The sequence below is a fragment of the Myotis myotis genome, unplaced genomic scaffold (assembly GCF_014108235.1).
Source record: "Myotis myotis isolate mMyoMyo1 unplaced genomic scaffold, mMyoMyo1.p scaffold_m19_p_2, whole genome shotgun sequence".
Taxonomy (NCBI): domain Eukaryota; kingdom Metazoa; phylum Chordata; class Mammalia; order Chiroptera; family Vespertilionidae; genus Myotis; species Myotis myotis.
Window position 1 is genome coordinate 125,990,658 of NW_023416324.1, and position 17,971 is coordinate 126,008,628.

General features: G+C 41.8%; 1 pseudogene; it reads left to right on the plus strand.

Moving 5' to 3' along the window:
• The first annotated feature begins 1,133 nt into the window (after window positions 1-1,133).
• On the plus strand, window positions 1,134-16,712 carry LOC118675667 (annotated as a pseudogene).
• Window positions 16,713-17,971: the final 1,259 nt, after the last annotated feature.

The following is a 17,971-nucleotide window of genomic DNA, read 5'->3' on the forward strand; positions in this document are numbered from 1 at the left end:
AGAGAACACTCTAACCATGGAAATATGTAGCAAATGAGGGAATTCTGCAAAACTAAACTCAGGTCATGTGGTGTTATCCTTTACTTTCCTCTCTGCCCTCAGAGCTAATTCTTTCTAATTTATTTTTAGGTGTTCAATCATCAGGTACTGAACCTTTCTCACTCTGAAACACTCAAACCCTCAATTCTTACACTTTCTCCCATCAATTACTTAAAATCAACCTCCCCTTCTCCCTTTTCTCCTCACAAATGCCCTCCAAATTGAGTAAAAGAAATTGCTCCAAGCTGCTTCAAGTTCCTTTGACCGTGTTTTCTGTTTTGGTTTGTTTTGTTTTGTTTTATTTTTCTTTCCTGATCTGGAAGGATGCATCCCTACATTCAAGTATCCAATTTTCCCCCTCTCAGACAGCACTTTCCAGATTGTTTCCTGTAGGAGGATGAGCAGTGCTGACTTGCAGGGAATGATGGCGGCTCTCCACCAGGAGTGGGAGATGGGCTTTCCCTACGGGTACTGGAAAGGGCACTAGAAGCAGTCTAATGTGGTAATGCCATAGTGATAGCTCTAATTATCACACAGCTCACCCTAGCAAATGTGTATTGAACACAAAGCCATTTGGCAGGAAGGTGCAGGCTTCTCTGAGGGCAGAAATGAAAAGCTGCGCATTGCGGTGTTTGTTAGTCATAGGTTGTCATTCTCCTGACTCGAAAGTCTTTTCCGTTGCTCTGAATATGAGTGAATGAATTACACTATCTCAGTGTGGCTATTATTATAGCAAATTTCCCAAAGTAAAAAGTGACCCGCTTTAAGGATTTCATACATCAGTAAGCACAGTGCCTGAACTGCCCATTAAACTTTAGGTAGAAAGAAAATGTAAACAGGAACTTTGAACAAAATAGAAGCAATACTATTATCATTATTGTTACTTTTATTTTAAAATCATAGTGATCCTAGAGCTAGTTATATGCAAAAGCTAAGGTTACTTAAATCTTGATTCTATATAATTTTAATTTTAATATACATTTCTGTAAAATGGTATAGTGTCATTCTTTTAGAATGTAATGAAGCATCCTCAAAAAATGAGAAATTAGGAGAATTTTGTTTTTCCTATTATACTAAATGTTAGCACCAGCATAATGGATCAGCATGAAGATCTACAAGGTAACTTAAAATATTTCTGGGCCTCTAAGAATGAAACTGCACTTGCTAAATGTATTAACTTTCCAAAAAAAAAAGAATGTATCATTTAGAAGCTAGGTTTGGTCGGATATACAAGCACAGAACAAAAAACCACTGAGTCAAAAGTTCCAAAGTTGATATTACCTGTTCTACTTCATAGAAGGGGAACTTCCAAAGTCTTACAATGTTCTTTTGTCAATCTCAAAACTCTTCCTTTTGTGGGATGGATGTGGCTGCCTATCATAGCTTCATTCAATCAAATATGCAATTGATCTCTGTAGCACCTATGCACTCAGCTCATGTTCATTAATCACCTTCTGCTTATAATTTCCCTTCCATATTAGATCACCCTATTAGTAGAATGTGAAAAGAATAGTTTTAAGATATTTACATTTCTACTTTTTTTTATAAGTCATTGGATTCAGGGCTCACCCTAAACTAGTATGACCTCATTTTAACCTAAGCACACCTGAAAATACCCTATTTCCAAATCAGGTTGCATTCTGAGATCCCAGGTGGACATGATTTGGGGGGATATAAGTCAACCCATTTACTCCTAATTCAGAAGTGTACTTATTCAGAGGTGGTCATAGAGTGTATCAGGGATTTGGAAGTATTTACTGTAATTTATTTAAACAGTAGAAAGTGTGACATAGAACGAGGACAAGAAAGACATGAGAAGTGCCTGTGGCATGTATGGGGTCACAAGTATCCCTCCCAGCAGAGCTCCCGGACTGTGAGAAGGCACAGGCTGGGATGAGAGACTTCCCCTCCCCACTCCCCGCCCCAAGTGCATGCATTTTTGTGCACCAGGCCTCTAGTTTTTAATAATAACCTAGCATAATAAAAATGAAATATCCTCTGTCTTTCAGATATTAATAGTTGTGTGTCTACTGATATAAGCATCTTTAAACCTTCTTGTGGCTAATATTTTACTTCAACAATTAGGCCTCATAGATTTGTTTTGATGATCTAATAAGATGATGTTTAAACATAGTATACATTTGGCTCATGATTAACTATCATTAAAAGATAGTTATTCATTTCATTAAAACAAAATGCATATTTTAGCTTATAATAAAACTAGAGGCCTAGTGCACAAAAATTTGTGCACTCAGGGGGGTCCCTCAGCCCGACCTATGCCCTCTTGCAGTCTGGGACCGCTCAGAGGATGTCCACCTGCTGGCTTAGGCCCACTCCCTGGGGGATCGGGCCCAATCTGGCAGTGAGACATCCCACTGGCAGCCCGGCAGCCCTCAGGGGATGTCCACTTGCCAGCGGGGAGCAGGCCTAAGCTGCAGTCGGACATCTTTACCGCTGTTGAGGAGGCGGGAGAGGCTCTCACCACCACCGCTGTGCTGGCAGCCATCAGCCTGGTTTGTGGTTGAGCAGAGCTCCCCCTGTGGGAGTGCACTGACAACCAGGGGGCAGCTCCTGCATTGAGCGTCTGCCCCCTGGTGGTCAGTGCGTGTCATAATGACCAGTCATTCCCAGTCATTCTGCTGTTAGGGTCAATTTTCATATTACCCTTTCATTACATAGGCTAGAGGCCTGGTGTATGGATGGGGGCCAGCTGGTTTGCCCTGAAGGGTGTCCCGGATCAGGGTGGGGGTCCTGCTGGGGTGCCTGGCCAGCCTGGGTGAGGGGCTGATGAGGGTTTGCAGCTGGTCACACCCCCTTCAGTGTGGGGGTCCCCACTGGGATGCCTCATCAGCCTGGGTAAGGGGCTGATGGCTGTTTGCAGGCTGGTCAAGCCCCCGCCCCAGTGGGGACCCTCACCCCATGGAGATTTGGCCAGCCTGGGTGAGGGGCTGATGGCTGTTTTTAGGCTGGCCACACCCCCTTTTGAGTGGGGCATCCCCACTGGGGGGCCTGGCCAGTCTGGGTGATGGGCTGAGGGCCATTTTCAGGCTGGCCAAGCCCCCGCGGCGATGGAAGCTTCCAGCCTCTCCTTTTTTTCTTTTTTTTCTTTTTTTATTCCGGGATTTATTTACCTTCTATAATTGAAACTTTGTAGCCTTGAGAGGAGCTCAGAGTTGGCCAGGGCAGGCTGGAGGTAAGCCTCCTGCTCTCTCCAGCTCCGTGGCCACAGCCAGCTGAAAGCAGGTATCTGGGATTTATTTATCTTCTATAATTGAAACTTTGTTGCTTTAAGTGGAGCTCAGAGCCCACCGTGGCAAGTGGGAAGCTTGGCTTCCTCCATCATTGGGGCAATCAAGCCTCCTGATTGCTCCAGCTCCGTGGCTGCCAGCTGCCATCTTGATTGGGTTAATTTGCATGTAGTCGCTCTGATTGGCTGGTGGGCTTGGCTTAAGGTGTAGCGAAGGTATGGTCAATTGCATGTTTGTCTTTTATTAGTGTAGATGTGTACATTCCCAGTGTCCACAATTATTATTATCTGTCTGTGAAAGTATTTTTATGGATTTGGTCACCTAGAATCTAATTAACAAACTGAATATTTCAAGGTACATAGAGGAAGAAGGATAATTGAAAAGTATTGCAAACAAGTCCTAAAAAGCATCTACTGAATCATTTCATAACATGTCTGAGTAAACTTTTGCAGTAATACAAAGTTGAATGTATGAGATGCCTCCTTTACCAGGCTAGATGAATACAAGAAAACCGTGGTTCTTTGGATTACTATTACTGAATTTAATGAAAATCAGTAATCTGTTAATGTATTGTCTTCAAAGAGGCTCCAAATAATTGTTCAGATTATGCTTTTCTTTTACATTTACTCTTAACTTGGTTTACAAAGACAACTTGACCATATAAAATGTGGCTATTCCAAAATGTTCTCTAATTCTCATTAAAAAACAATTTATTGTTACTTTTAGAATATTAACATTTAGGTGTTGCTTTTAACTGGTTTCTTTATAAGCGTTTGATCACTTTACTATCCCATGTCTTAATTCCAGTTGATAAGGAATAAAGAATCAATTATCTATGTATGATCTGCCTAGTTTATAAGCTGACCTATCAATTATTTTAAATTGACATTTCTTTAAAAAATTACAAATATTGAATTTATGGTAACCTAAATGAGGGTGCAAAAGGAAAAGAAAGAATTCAGTGTTATCTCCATAAATTCAGCAAGGTAGATAGAAAGTACCTACACTCTGAAGGAACACACTGTAGTTTCAATAAGCATAGTTATAATAATTAAACATTACAGTGTTTTATACAAATTCAAATAAAAGATATAGTACAAAGGTCTTGAAAATTTATGAACTCTTATATTTGTCTTTGCCTTGTGATGAAATGTGACATATTAAATATACAATGACCATGTGACTGAAAGTCAAAGGTCTTACTTCGAATTCTTTATCTGCCAATTACCAGCTGGGTGGTCTTGCATAAGTCATGTAACCACTTATAACATCAGTTTCCTGCTCTGCAATTATAAACTTAAAAAAAATGAACTGGGTTACTATGAGAATTAAAAGAAGCACTTTACATAGAAATTCCCTCTAAACCCAAAACCCACAAAATTTAATGTCAATGTAAGGCATTATTACTATAGCAAAATATAAGTAAAACCTTGCAACTCTACTAAAGAGACACAAACGTTAAATAATCATTGTATAGTTTTAAAAATGATATCTTTATTTTACCACTTGGATAATAAGATTATCTATAATCATCCTATCTAATAAAAGAGAAACATGGTAATTAGTGTACATTAGTGTACGACCGCTACCCTTCCCATTGGCTAATCAGGGTGATATGCAAATTAACTGCCAGCCAAGATGGCGGTTAAGCACCAACAAAGATGGCAGTTAATTTGCATACGTAGCCGCAATGCAAGGAGGCGAAAGGGGAAGGACTGAAGAATGGTGATCGGCAACCCAGGTGGCAGGCAAGAGCTGGGGGGTGGGCAAAGGCTGCCTCCAGCTGGTGATCACCATCACAAAACCGGTTGGGGTTGCCGGCTGGCCTGTGCCCAGCAATCACCATGGCGTTCGGAGGGCGGGAGGGCAGGAGGGCCGGGGTGCAGGCCAGGCTGCAAGCCCGGACACCCCGGGGGCCAGGGTTGCCAGCTGGCCTGCACCCAGCGATCGCCATGGTGATCGGAGGGCGGGAGGGCCTGCACCCCACTATGGAGGGCAGGAGGGCAGGGGTGCAGGCCAGGGGGCAACCCCAAACTCCAGGGGCTGGCGGCTGGCCTGCGCCAAGAGATCACCATGGTGATTGGAGGGCAGAGGGCCCAGGAGCAGGCCAGGCGGCAACCCCGGATCCCCCAGAAGCCGCCTGCCCACGCCCCTGTGCAGCCGCAGAAACTGCCTGCCCAAGCCCGTGTGTGGCAGCAGAAGCCGACAGCCCGAGCCCGTGTGCAGCCTCTGAAGCCACCTGCCCACAGCATGTGCAGCCGCAGAAGCCGCCTGCCTGCCGCATCCCACTATGATCCACTGAGTTATGAGGCCAGAGAGCAAGGAGAAATTCCACCCCTGAGTCAAAGTGGGGAGCGGAGGACACGGCCTCCCCTCCTAAAGTCGCCAAAGGACAGGACCTAACCTAAGCCACATCCTCGGAGACAGCCAGGCAGGCATCACTGACCCTCTCTGCAGGCCGGGCCACCCTCCCACTTCCCCTGTCCCTGCACAGCTCCCATAGCTCCCCGCTGGCTGAGTCAGGCACAACAGGTTTGCAGCCACAGGGGCGATTTAGCAGCTAATGAAAAATGAGAGAACCAACAAATGAAGCAGCTACTACAGTGGGGAAAAGACATTCATCAAATTCGTTGTCGGTGAGAAACTGAGGCAGCCAGCACAGGCCCCTGCACAGGATGAGGCTTCTGCTTCTAAAGAAACGTCCTGGGGTTAGAGGTGAGGGGGTGCTGCCTTTCCCATCTCAGAGCTCTAGGAGGAGTCTGTGCTCCCCCTCCTGGTATTCTTAACACACAGAGACCCCTCCCCAGTCCAGGCAGGAATGTTCCACGCTGACCGCCTCCAGAAAGCAGAGAACAAAGAGACACTTCTTGACTTCAAGCCTCTAAACCAGTGGTTCTCAACCTTGGCTGCACATTAGAATCACCTGGGAATCTTTTTAAAATCCTGATTTCTGGGCCTCATCCTCTGGAAATTCTGTTTCTTTGTTATGGGGTAGAGCCACAACATTAGGAACAAAGAAACAGAATTTCCGGAGGATGAGGCCCAGAAATCAGGATTTTGAAAAGATTCCCAGGTGATTCTAATGTGCAGCCAAGGTTGAGAACCACTGCTCTAAACAGACTTGACCACTGCGGGCAAAGACCTGCAGCTGAGAGGGGGCAGGTTCTGGGTGTCGAGGTCCAGAGCGTGGAAGACCTCCTGGGGGAGCAGTGGATCTGGAAGCCTGTGTGCTGGGTCAGAGACACGCCTGCCTCCCACCCTCCCCTGCCCTGCACATAGACGTGCCTGGACTTGGGTGAGGAGGAGAAGGAGAACTAGAGGGAAGGAACACTGAGTGTTTGTTGGCAGGGAGGGAGGGAGAGAGCAAATTGGACTCAAGAAGCCTCAAGGCCCAAATGAGGAGAATATACCAGGCATCAGCATGGACTTGAGCTCTGAGGTGAGGGTCAAGGGCAGCTGGGTGGGGGCCAGCCCAGACAGAAGACTGAGGTCCAGATGTTCTTGACCCTGCTCGGTTCTTTGGCACCTCTGCCTGAGATATAAACTGTCTGACATGGAAGTACAACTCCAGAGAAGGGGGTGGGGAACCTAAGTTAAATAATATTTTGTTTTTCTGTTTTCACTTGGCAGAATGGGGGCTGAAGTTGAAGTTAGGTTTGGTTACTAAACAATAAAGAAAGCAACATTTCTTGCACACCCGACTGTGTGGTCTGAGTTTGCTGCTGCCTATAAACCAAGAAAAAGTTGTAAAATGAAGTACTAATCTCTAGGGTTTAGGTCAGACTGAGGAGTAGTGCCACTCAGCCAGAAGCTGGCTCATGGCTGGCCAGTGCAGTGATGGTGGCAGGAGCTTCTCCCACCTCCGTGGCAGCACTAAGAATGTCCAACTAACAGTTTAGGCCCGACCCTTGGGGGCCTAAGCCCTTAGTCGGACATCCCCCGAGGGCTCCCTGGCTGCCAGAAGGATGTCTGACTGCAAGCTTAAGCCTGATCCCCCAGGGAGTGGGCCTAAGTAAACAGGTGGATATCCCCCAAGGGGTCCTGGACTGCAAATGGGCGCAGGCCGGGCTGAGGGACGCACCCTTCCCACCCCCCCCTACCCCTGAGTTCACAAATTTTGTGCACCGGGCCTCTAGTAAATAATAAAGACATAATATGAAAATTGACCATCACACCCTCGCACAAGATGGCTGCCCCCACGTGGTCAAAAGATGTCCACCACAAGATGGCCAGCAGGGAAGGGCAGTTGGTGGTGACCAGGCCGGCAGGGGAGGACAGTTAGGAGCAATCGGGCCGGCAGGGAAACAGGCATTGATCAGGCTGGCAGGGGAGTGGTTAGGGGGTGATCAGATTGGCAGGCAGGCAAGCGGTTGGGAGCCAGCAGTCCTGGATTGTGAGAGGGATCCCACATGCCTCATATAAGTGGAATCATGAAGTATTTGTTTTTCTGTATCAGGCTTAATTCAATAAAGCAATATTTCCCAGGATTATCCATGTTGTCACACATTGCAGGATTTACTTCTTTTTAAGGCTGAATAATATTCCATTATATGTAACACATTTTTTATTAATTCCTTTGACAATGGACATTAGGTTGTTTCCACCATTGGCTAATGTGAATAATGCTGCATGAACATGGGAATAACACCACCTCTGAAATAATTGATTTCAATTATTTTAGATAAGTACCCAAAAGTGAGATTGCTAGATCATATGGTAGTTCAATTTTTAATTTTTTTTCTGGAACCTCTATACCATTTCCTATAATAGCTGCACCATTTTTCATTCTTTTTAAATATATTTTTATTGATTTTAGAGAGGAAGAGGGAGAGAGAGATAGAAATATCAATGATGAGAGAGAACCATTGATCGGCTGCCTCCTGCATGCCTTCTACTGGGGTTCGAGCCTGTAACCCAGACAGGACATGTGCCCTTGACTGGAATTGAACCTGGGACCCTTCAGTCTGCAGGCTGATGCTCTATCCACTTAGCCAAACCAGCTTTGGCCCATTTTCCATTCTTATCAACAGTGCAATAAAATTTGCAATTTTACCACAACCTTGCCAAAACACGTCTTTGTTGTGTGTGTGTGTGTGTGTGTGTGTGTGTGTGTTTAAATAATTGTCGTCCTCCAAGTTGTAGTGTGATATCTCATTGTGATTATAATTTGTGTGACCCTGATTAGTGACATTGAATATCTTTCCATATAACTATTAGTCATATATATATATTTCTTTTTTTTTTGAGAAATGTCTATTCAAATTTTTAGCCTCTTTTTAAATCAGGTTTATTTGTAGGTGTTTTTTGTTTGTTTGTTTGTTTGTGTTTGTTTTGTTTTTGTTAGTTTGTTGCTGCTAAATGGTAGCAGTTCATTAAATAGTTTAGAAATTAATTCCTTATCATATATATGATTTACAAATATTTTATCACATTCTGTAAGTTGCTCTTTAACTCTATGAATTGTTTTCTTTGCTGTGCAGAAACTTTTTAGTTTGATGTAGTCCCCCTTATCTAGTTTTGATTTTGTTGCCTGTGCTTTGATGTTATATCGAAACAATCATTGCCAAGAACAATGTCCTGAATGTTTCCCCTATTTTCCTTCTAGCAGTTATAGTTTCAGGTCTTACAGTTAAGATTTTAAGATATTTTGAGTAAACATGTGTGTATGGAATAAAATAGACCCAATTCCATTCTTTTACATGTGGATATCCATTGTACCAACATTTGTGCCAAAGAATGTCTTTTCCCCATTGTTATGTTTTTAGCACTCCTATTGAAGGCCAGTTGACCACGTACATACATGGGTTGACTTATTGACTCTATTCTGTCCCATTCTATATAATTAAGAGCTAATATGCTAATTAGACCAAACAGCAGAATGACTGTCTGGACATCCTTCCAGACAACCATCCACATGACCTTCCGTACAAAGCCGGGACTGCGAGGCCTGGCCGAGGCTGCAAGGGGCTGCGAGGGGCTAGGAGAATTTCCTAGAAATTCTCTGAATATGAGTGAATCAGAGAATGTCAGGCATCGGGCCTCTAGTTGTCGTATATGTCTGTCTTTATGCCACTACCACACTGTTTCAAATAATGTAGTGTTGTAACGTAGTTTAAAATCAGGAAGCGTAATACCCCAGCTTTATTTCTATTATGTCCCCCCAATATTATTTTGGCTTTTGAGTTCCCTTGTGGTTACCTAACAATCGGGGGAGTTTTTTTTCTTCTATTTATGTAAAATAACCATTCAGGATTTTATAGAGATACATCAAATCTATAGATTGCTTTGAGTAAAATAGGCATTTAAACAATATTATATCTCCTAATCCATGAACAGGGATATCTTTCCATTTATTTGTGTTTTCTTTAATTTCTTACATCAGATTTTGTGGTTTTCATTATATGAATTCTTTAACACCTTGCTTAAATTTATTTCTAGGTATAGTATAGCTATGCCAGCCTTATGTTGGGTAACATTTTCATGAAATATCTTTTTATATCATTTTAATTTTGGTCTAGGTAATTCTTTAAATCTCCTGAAAATAGTGTATACATAGATCTTGTTTGCTTTGGTTTTGTCTTAGTCATTCAGCCACTTTTTCTTTAAGCTGGGAAGTTCAATCCATTTAAATTTAAAGTAATTATTGATGGGAAATAATTACTATGAGCTTTTTTCTCATTGTTTTCTGTTTTGCAATTTAATTTCCTTCTCATGCTTCTTTTTTATTTTTTTCAGTTAAAGTTGACATTCATTATATTACTTTCAGGTGTACAGCATAGTGGTTAGACATTTATATAACTTACAAAGTGATCCTCTCGATAACTTTAGTATCTCCCTGAAACCATTCATAGCTATTACAATATTATTGACTATATTCCTTATGTTGTACTTTACATTCTTGTGACTATTTTAAAAACTTTCAGTTTATACTGCTAAATCCTTTCACCTTTTTCTCCCTTATTCCACTCTTGCTTTCTTCCTTTGTATTTCTCTTTCAGATTGTCTCTCTCTCTCTACCTTATGTAACTTTTATGGGCATTATTTTTTGTAGTTTTCATGGTGCTTACATAAAATGTGTTATAGTTATGATGGCCTATTTCAACTGATAACTTATCTTCAATCACAAATCAACTCATTTAGCCTCTCCAACTCTTTTATTATTGCTGTATCAATTTACATCTATTTCTATTGTGTTACATTAATATATTTTAGTTATAGCTTTACATAATATTTTGTCCTTTACATTTTCTACTTGAATTAAAATTGATTTACCTACCTCCATTAAGATAATACAATATTCTGTACTTGTCAGTACAGTAACTTTACCAATAAGTTTATTTTTTCTTATGTTATCATCTTTCTGGTGAACTTCCATTCCTTTAAGTTGAAAAATTCCCTTTAGCATTTTTTTAAGGCAGGTCATGGTAAAAAAAAAAAAAAAAAAAAAAAAAAAAAAAAAAAAAAAAAAAAAAAAAAAAAAAATCCTTCAGTTCATGTTTGACCTGAAAAATCTTAATATTTCCTTCATTTTTTATTTATTTTTTCCTGGATCTAATGTTCTTGGTAGGAATGTATTTTATTTGTTTGTTTAATTTTTTTTTTCAGCACTATGAGTATACTATCTCACTCCATCCTGGTCTGTAAAGGTTTCTGCTGAAAAATCCAGCAATATTCTTTTAGGAATTTCCTTGCATGTGACAATTCATATTACATTTATACTGCTGTTTCCAAATTGATTTTCCATCTTTGACTCTTGAAAATTTGGTTATAATGTGTCTCAGTGTAAGTTTGTTTGATTTTATCTTCCTTTGGGTCCTTTGATCTTCCTGGAATTTGTTGTGCATTTCAATTCCCAAATTAGGGATATTTTTGTCACATTATTTCATTGTTGAGAACTTCCTGGGACTTCTGCTCCTTTTGGAACTTTCATAATGTGAATATTGATCTACTTGATAGTGTCCAATAATTCCCTTAGGCCTTTGTCACTCTTTTTTAAATTTATTGATTGATGAGAGAGAGGGGGAGAGAGAGAGAGAGAGAGAGAGAGAGAGAGAGAGAGAGAGAGAGAGAGAGAGAGAGAGAGATTTGTTGTTCCACCTATTTATGCATTTATTGGTTGCTTCTTTTAAGGGCCCTGACCAGGGGTCTAACCTGCACCTTGGAATATAATGATGGTACTCTAACCAACTGAGCTACCAGCTATTCAGGTAGCATCCAAAGAAGCTGGGAAACTAGCCATTGGTCCTCAGAGGAAAGGTGGGAGTTTGGGATAATTTTCCACACTTGTTCTGCACTGAGCCTGGGAAAGGCGCTGTGATGATTTGCCCACAAGTTAGTTGCCCACACGTTCTCTGTAGTTCCCAAGGGAGCAGCATATATTAGGTCTTGTCAGCTCTCTGATACAGATAAGATAGAAGCTATTCCCTTGGGTAAGACTCAGAGAAGCTGGGATCCCAGCTATGCATCCAACTTCTTCACTCCCAAGAAAGAAGATGGTAACTGGAGATTCTGTTCCTGGTTCTGTGCCGAGTGCGGATTTTTGTGAAATGGTGTTTCCTCACTTCTACCAGTTTTGTTTCAGGTTTTATACTCACTAAGGGTATCGGAAACTCTTAGGTAGTTTCTGGATTTCTCACAAAGGAAACTGAACAGTATAATAAATGTGTGTCCACCATCTTAGTGATGTCTACATCACTAAGCTCTATAATTAAGTATAAACTTGTGGAATTTTCTGCATGAATTTTGGTGTCCATAATTAACTAAATTAAAACATAAAAGAATAATTGAAAGCATTGGTTTCTGGCTTTTTCTAAAATATATTAGAGATCAAAAATACTAGTAATTTTTTTCTATTCGATATTCATACAAATTAGTATACATTTTTGAGGAGATGCTAAACTAAGACAAATAATCTTTGAGATAGATTTATGTTAGCATTAATCTACTCCTTGAGTGTCATTCTCTAAGTTCTTGAGGTGCCACAGAGCATTTCAAATTCAGACTTTTCTCCAAAAAATGTGCATATATATTGGTGAAAGGATTTCCAATGCATCTCAGGGAACACCATTATTATTAACACATGCTTTTGTTCAGTGCAGTTTTTATGCATGCTAATAAGATTACTCCCGAGGGCCACATCTTTTCCCATTGAATACTGAAATGGTTTTACTGTTCCTAGAACACATGCAAATCACATTAAATTACAGAGAGCATGCAACCCACTGTCAAACACCATAGACTAATAATCACGACTATTGAAGTGAACTTACTAAAAATATGTAAAATGTAGAAGAAAATTTGAATTAAAGTTCCAATTCCATAAAGCTTATATTGGTTAAGATAAAATATTACATTGGTAGTCTATAGGGATAAGAAAGGGACTGAAACATATAAAGAATTTAATTTAAACAATAAATGCTATTTATCTTTATCCTTTATTGTCTCTTAAAAACCTGCAGATGAAGATGGGCAATAGAAAGCAGGATCTCACTGGTTATATCCAGATTAAAATATGAGAAACAGAATACACAGACAATGCAATAAATAAATTAAGCCAGGGTATATAGTTTATTATATTAAGTTTTCCCCCCTATTTCAAACCTTACTCTCTAGTAGCATTTTTATAACATTAGCATTTACCTATAATAAGTGGAAATTGATTGGGGAAACATGGCTCTATTGTAACACTTGCCATTATCTTCATATTTTTAACTCCTTTTTAAAAATTTTTTACTTCATGAAATAAATTTTCTGTGATGAATACATTTTGCACTTTGTAATGATTTGATATACAGTGAAGCTTTGACTTACGAGTTTAATTCATTCAGAGACCGAGCTCATTAAGGAGCTCGTTAAGGAGCTCGTTAACTCAAATTACTCTATCAACTCAATGCAAAAAATCGGCGAGAGACAGCTGGCATCTCCAAAAACCCATTAGTCAGGACACTCGTAAGTCAAGGCCCCACTGTACTTTCTATATTGTATCACCATAAAATATAATAAAATATTTATATATGTAATATATATTATCTCATGCATGTGTATTTAGATGATATATGTTATATACATATACATATATATATATACCATATATATATATATATATATATATATATATATATATATAATTTATATATACAATTGACTCTTGAACAATAGGAGTTTGAACTGCATGGGTCCACTTATACATGAATTTTGTTCGATAAATACCAGTACTGTTTTTAACCTGCAGTTCAGTTTGGAATCCCTGAATAAGGAAGGCTTACTGTATGCACTGTTGGATGCCATATTATATAAGGAACTTAAGCAGCCATGGATTTTGGTATTCATGGGGAAGCAAAAGTGGATTTTCACCTGTGCAAAGGGCTAGTGACCTTAACCCATGTGTTATGTGTTGTATAAGGATCAACTATATATATATATATATCCATCCTTGAGGTGAGTTGCTGCCCAGGCTAAAGTGTCTAAGACATGGCAGGGCAGCAGTAGCTGGAGAGCAAGGAGTTGGAATAAGACAGACAAGGAGGCGAGAATGACAAGGAAGAAGAGATGGAAGAGGATGTTGATATATCCTGAAGATCTGTAAGATGATAGTGATGCCAGTTATGATATGGAAAGCAGCTTCAGGAGCCACAGCACCTATAGCAGTACTCGAAATCAACTACTTTTCTTGTAAGCTGCATGGCCAAGGGGAGGAACAATGTCTTTCATATTTCAGCTTTGAGGAGGAGTTCTGATTGCCAGAACTAGACTAGCACTTCTGAATTTCCTGGGATGCTAGGCACTGTGTAGTCCTTGGGAAGCTCTGGGGCACCCACAGTGCTCCACCTCCTTTAATACCCCCATCCCACCATTGCTGGGCTGCTGGAGTCCAGGCCTACCCAGATATGTAGCACAAATCCTGCCTCACTATAAGGAGGGAGGAGAGCCCCAATTGGGGGTTAGTGGTCCTCTATTCAGGGGAAAAGGACCACTTTGTCCCTTGTGATTCTGGGAAGAAGGCTTACTCTTCTTTCATCATTATCAGCCCAAGACTAATAAAAGTTGCATAAGTGAAGGTTGGAACCTGAGGTGGGGAGGTATACTTGTTTGCTAAGAGGCCTGAGCATAATATTGCTGCCAATTGGGACACTGCTGCCAATAGTGATACTGCTGCCAATTTTGTTGCTCCTGCTCATCAGGTAATGCAGGTACCCAACTTGCCTGGGCCACTAGCTTGCCCCAATTGCTCACTGTGACCCAAACTTCTCTGAGCCTGTCATATCCAGGTTGCACATCCGGGCATGTCTCCTGCTCATATGGTAGTTGTTGTGACTGCTGGTCCAGGCAGCACAGCCTCCTGAGTTGGCCCTGGACCCTGACCTGTTGAAATCCAACCCTGGGCCCAACGAGCTCTACCCTTGGTATCAGCAAAACCCTTCATCTCTGAAGAGGTTGAACTTCCATCATTCCAACAGGAAGCCTCAGCTCTGCCTACAGAGGCTCCTTATAAAATGGAACCTTCTCCAAACACTCAAGAGGCTTTAGCTCATTTTCTACCCCAACAAGGGGCCTAAGTTCAGTCTACAGTGTCCTCTTAGACATGGACACTTTTGTTAGCCCATCAAGGATTTCCAGATCAGTATCCGTCCTACCCTGAATATATTTCATCTTCAATGCCGCAGAAGAGCTCAGTTCTGCCTCATGTGCCTCTTGTCAGTGTACAGTATTTTCCAGTCTAGCAGAGGGGTCCAAACTCCTCTTCAGATGTCTTAGCTCACCCTGCGATATATCATGAGGTGACAGTCTAACCTCCAACTTCTGGTGAACCTCCGCATGCAGAGTTGCCTAATATCAATGTTAAAGTTGTGTGTCTGGGGGTTTTGGTAACTTCAGAGGCCCCTAAGGAGACTGAGAAAGACGTCTTGGTTCATGCACCAAAGTCCACTGAAGAGGTCAAACCTTCATCCCAGCAGGAGATTCCAACTCCTCCCACTTCAGAGGCTAATGCCACAGCCCTGCATCAGACCACCGCTCCTGCAAAGCACCCTGAGGTGACACTTCACTTCCAGAGCCTGTTCAGGCTCAGAAGCCAAACTTGTCTGAAGCCACATTACAATCTTTGGACCTGAAGCTAACCGTCACTCCTGAATGTACTTAGGAGGCTCATGCTACAGCCCTGCAGCAGACTACAGCTCCTCCAAATTACCCTCAGGTGACGCTTCCACTTCCAGAGCCTGTTTGGGCTCAGTAGCCAACCTTGTCTGAAATCACATCTCATTCTTTGGACTTGGGAGTTAACAAAACCCAGCAATCAAAGTCATTTGAGGCACTTCTTCCAATGAGTGAACATATATGAGCTCTGTACCTGCAATAGTTGGATGCTGTTGTCTATTGGTCTGAGCCCAAAGCAGAGGCTCCACAGAGTGCCTGTGCCAAAGCCCAAAACCTACAGTGGCACCTTCACTATCTTAAACTTGCAAGGAAACTTCGTTTCTTACACTGGTAAAGATACATGGAAGTCATGCCATTTGATTTAGAAATGAATTCTAAATGGAAATTATTTGAGAGAATTATGTAAGGATTCATTTGGAGGCCTGTCGTCCCTCCAGTATTTAAATCTTGGTTTCAATTTAATCACAAAACTGAGTTTTGGAACACTTCAGGCCTGGCATGGAATGCAGTTTTTACACAAGTTAATTCTCAATTGTAATCTTCTGTCAACTGTTAAAGATTCATGTCTTTTTAAATTTCTAGCATTAAAATATTTAGACATGGGAACAACACAAGTGTCACTTACAACAGTTGAGAGCATCCTCACGATGATTCTTGAATTGGAAAAAACTGATCTTACTTAGTCATTTGTCCTGCTGCCTCTGCCAATTTAACAATAACATTGAGAATGTTGGCAAGACAGTCACACGCCATTGCGACACTGAATGTCTGACAAGCACACGTTGTAGCCTCCTGATGTAGCTTCTCAAGCACAGCAAGAAGTAAAGATTGCCAAGCCAGAGTGGGATAGGGACCAATGGGAAAATGAGAGGACAGAAGCCCAGGGTGAACAGGAGGAGGAGTCAAATGAGCTCACAAAAGACATGCCAAGATATCACAACAAACTCCTCATAGCAATACCTGTGATTGTAGTAGCAACGGTTTTCATTGTAATTATCCATCTCTTTGTGATTTATCAAAGAATGCCATCAAAGGGAGGTAAAGAAGGAAGCTCAAGGAGCTTTTTTTCCAGTTCTCTGGCATTATAGATACTCATCGGGATATGAGCTGGAGGTGGGCAGTTTCCAGAGAAGGTGGCCACTTTGGCTAAGGGATATATATGGACCTCTCAGTGCCATCATATGCAAGAAAAACATGGAGCAGAAGCCAAGCAAAAACAGTCCACTGATGAGGATGACAAAATGGAGCAGGTTGAAGCCTCATGCTCAGTAGTGAGGGTTGATGCATCAGACTCCACTGGAAGGTTTCTCCACTGAAGAAACAGGGGAAGAAAGTGAAAAAGGACAACACCTCCAAGTGAACCCCATCCTCAGGCTACCTACAAATTGTATTTGGAAATGTTGGCCCAGCATTGTTGATTAATTACATGTGTTCCTCCTATTGAAATGTATAAATTCATATCCACCCCTAGCCATGAGGTAAGGAGTCCTATATAATAAAAGCCTAATATGCAAATCAACTGAACAGCAGATCAACGAGGTGGAATGACCAGTCGCTATGACACACACTGACCACCAGGGAACAGACGCTCAACACAGGAGCTGCCCCCAGCCCGCAGGCCCCAGGCCAGCCAAGGTGGGTGCCAGAGGGGGGGCCCTCTGATTGCCTGCCAGGCCTAGGGACCCCACCCATGCATAAATTTCATGCACTGGGACTCTAGTTAAGGTATAAACTGTTAAGTATTTTTTTGCAAATAACATGAGCCATAGGCAAGACTAGCAGGGCTGAAGCTGGAATCCCTGGGTAGCCAGTACTTCTTCAAGCAGCAGTGTAGTCAAACAAGGGTGCAGAGGTGCTTCTGGCCCTTGTTTTCCCAATACAGTCAGTCCCTGAGAACTTGAAAACACATCATCGAGGGGTGTGGTTATTTAGTTAAATAACTTATTCTGATGCTCTGTCCCCTGACTCACTAAGAAGCACTTTATTACAATACACTTGACTTCCTGTGCATAGAGGATCATCCACTTCTGGCCCTTCTTATCAGGTCTTTGGGATTGTCAGAATATGTGGATCCCTGAGCCTGCCTTCAACATGGGGTCTGTCCTTTCCACCAAGCACTTAAACTCATGCGCAAATGTGTGCCCTGTCTTGGTGCAGCAGGTCTCCACCCTTACAAGCTAGTGGGAGATTCACAGTAGGTTTCTGGCTTTCTTTTTTAACTAAAAAACTCCAATCTGTTGGATAGCTAGCTAGGAGGCGCTGGAGAGATGGGGTAAAGAAGAATGTTGTGTGAGAGCAGTAATTGTCCAAGACTTCTCTCCTCAGGCCTTTATTTCAGAAAACATATTGGTAGCACCACTTCTCCATTCACCTGTCCTGCCTCAGCCTCTCCGGACCCCACTGATGGTCATGTGTGTGCTGCTAGGTTCCCTCCAGCTCAGCCCAGCACCAAACCTACCCACTTTCTTCCATGTCCAGCACAGATTCATGGCTGCCTGATTCCAAGTGATAATACACAGATTTCTCCACTC